Here is a 2,500-nt window from a genome sequence, read left to right as displayed (position 1 = left end):
AGCCCTAGGAGAAATCCGATGTTGATGGGGGCCGTCATAGCATGATGCACTTTGTGCTGGCCCCCGTTGGGCGAAAGGGAATCCGGTTCCTATTCCGGAACCCGGCAGCGGAACCGATACAAGTCGGGCCCCTCTTTTAGAGATGCTCGTCGGGGTAACCCAAAAGGACCCGGAGACGCCGTCGGGAGATCGGGGAAGAGTTTTCTTTTCTGCATGAGCGTTCGAGTTCCCTGGAATCCTCTAGCAGGGAGATAGGGTTTGGAACGCGAAGAGCACCGCAGTTGCGGCGGTGTCCCGATCTTCCCCTCGGACCTTGAAAATCCGGGAGAGGGCCACGTGGAGGTGTCGCGCCGGTTCGTACCCATATCCGCAGCAGGTCTCCAAGGTGAAGAGCCTCTAGTCGATAGAATAATGTAGGTAAGGGAAGTCGGCAAATTGGATCCGTAACTTCGGGATAAGGGTTGGCTCTGAGGATCGGGGCGTGTCGGGCTTGGTCGGGAAGTGGGTCAGCGCTAACGTGCCGGGCCTGGGCGAGGTGAGTGCCGTAGGGGTGCCGGTAAGTGCGGGCGTTTAGCGCGGGCGTGGTCTGCTCTCGCCGTTGGTTGGCCTCGTGCTGGCCGGCGGTGCAGGATGCGCGCGCCTGCGCGGCGTTCGCGCCCCGGTGCTTCAACCTGCGTGCAGGATCCGAGCTCGGTCCCGTGCCTTGGCCTCCCACGGATCTTCCTTGCTGCGAGGCCGCGTCCGCCTTAGCGTGCTCCTCCGGGGGCGCGCGGGTGCGCGGATTCTCTTCGGCCGCCATTCAACGATCAACTCAGAACTGGCACGGACTGGGGGAATCCGACTGTCTAATTAAAACAAAGCATTGCGATGGCCCTAGCGGGTGTTGACGCAATGTGATTTCTGCCCAGTGCTCTGAATGTCAACGTGAAGAAATTCAAGCAAGCGCGGGTAAACGGCGGGAGTAACTATGACTCTCTTAAGGTGGCCAAGTGGCGGTGGTGTGGCTGCATCCGGACTTGGCTTCTCGAAGTGCGGTCTTGATGTAGTCGTGCTGCTGCTGCGAGGTGCCTTCCTTGGGTTATAGTTACAGGGAGAGTGATGCGCAATACATGGGCCTAGCCCTCTTAGCCTCTCCTCTCCTGCGGTCTTCTCCCCTTCTCGTGGGCCCGCTGATTTCGCAGAGTGGAAGACCGCACCAGGGGCTTGGGGGGGTTACCAGCCCCCCCTCGCACTATCCCTTTTTTAGTTGGGGGCAGTAAGCAGAGAATAAGTGGTGGCCCTTCCGCTGAAGGTGCCACCCCAACTCCCCCAGCACCTAGCCGGCCAACCGGCCGTGCCGAAAATCTTGTAACTTTTGCAGCTATGTATACCTGTAGTGAGTGCCACCGCAGCTTTACAACCAAGAACGGTCTCGGGGTCCATCGCCGCCGCCAACATCTTGCGGCCGCCAACGCGGAGATCGTCACGGAGAGGCATCGCGCGAGGTGGACGGAGGAAGAAGTCCTGTCGCTCGCCAAGGCAGAGGCCGAACTGTTCCTCGAGAGGGACGCCCGGTTCTTCTTTGTAAATCAAGAGCTCATCAGGATGTTCCCCGACCGAACGCTTGAGGCAATCAAGTGCCGACGGCGGCAAGCTGCCCACAAGCAGCTTGTCCGCCAATTCATGGAGGCGCTTGAGATCGGTCGGGGGGAAGAGCCGGCGTCCCGCCGGGGAGCGGCGAGCCCGCTGCCTGACGCGGGCGAGGCCGCTGCGCCGCCCGTCGACGCAGCCGAGGACTTCGCGGCCGACACCACCGGGCCGCCGCCGGAGGGGCCGACTGACGCCGCCATCTGGGAGCATCTGGCGGGGCTACCCGCTTCCGCCCAGCGTTTCTCTGCCCTGGATCGTGTCATCGGTCTGGGGCGGGGCACGCCGCCCGATGTCATCCTGGGCATGCTCCCGGATGCCCTTGCGTCGGTCGGGTCCAGAGGGGAGAGATCGATCACCAGGACACAGCGGCCGCGCCAACCATCGAAGCGGCCGCCTGCCGCGCCGCCGACGCAGAAGCGCAAGCGGCGCCGCTGGGAGTACGCGAGAACGCAGGATGCCTTCCGACGGTCGCGTGCGCGTTGCGTGCGCGGCCTCTTGGATGGCACCCTGCTCCAGCCGCCACCTGCCATCCCTGGTCTGCTGGACTTCTGGGCGGACCTCTTCACCAAGAAGCCCATCTCCACCGCGGGCTTCATTCGTGACCGCCTCCTCCCGCACTCAGAGCCTGTCGCTATCGAGTGCATATGGGGGCCGGTCACGCATGAGGAGGTCGCCGCCGCGTTGCCGCCCAGGGGATCAGCAGCCGGGCCGGACGGCCTTACCCCAGCGGAGTTGCGGCGTCTGCCGCACGAAGTCCTGGTGAAAGTGATGAATCTCTTCCTTCTGGCCCGCGCCCTTCCGGAACGCCTGCTTCGCGCGCGGACGTCCCTTCTCCCGAAAACGGCTGCACCAACATCCCCCGCTGACTTTC

At 63.3% G+C, this 2,500-nt stretch overlaps 1 pseudogene; it reads left to right on the top strand.

Annotated features, from left to right (window-relative positions):
* LOC124585926 overlaps positions 1-2,500 on the top strand; it is a 7,958-nt pseudogene that overhangs the window by 1,903 nt on the left and 3,555 nt on the right.

Source organism: Schistocerca americana, unplaced genomic scaffold, assembly GCF_021461395.2.
Source record: "Schistocerca americana isolate TAMUIC-IGC-003095 unplaced genomic scaffold, iqSchAmer2.1 HiC_scaffold_515, whole genome shotgun sequence".
Lineage (NCBI taxonomy): Eukaryota > Metazoa > Arthropoda > Insecta > Orthoptera > Acrididae > Schistocerca > Schistocerca americana.
Note: the sequence above shows the minus strand (reverse complement) of the source record. Positions and strands in the feature narration are given on the sequence as shown.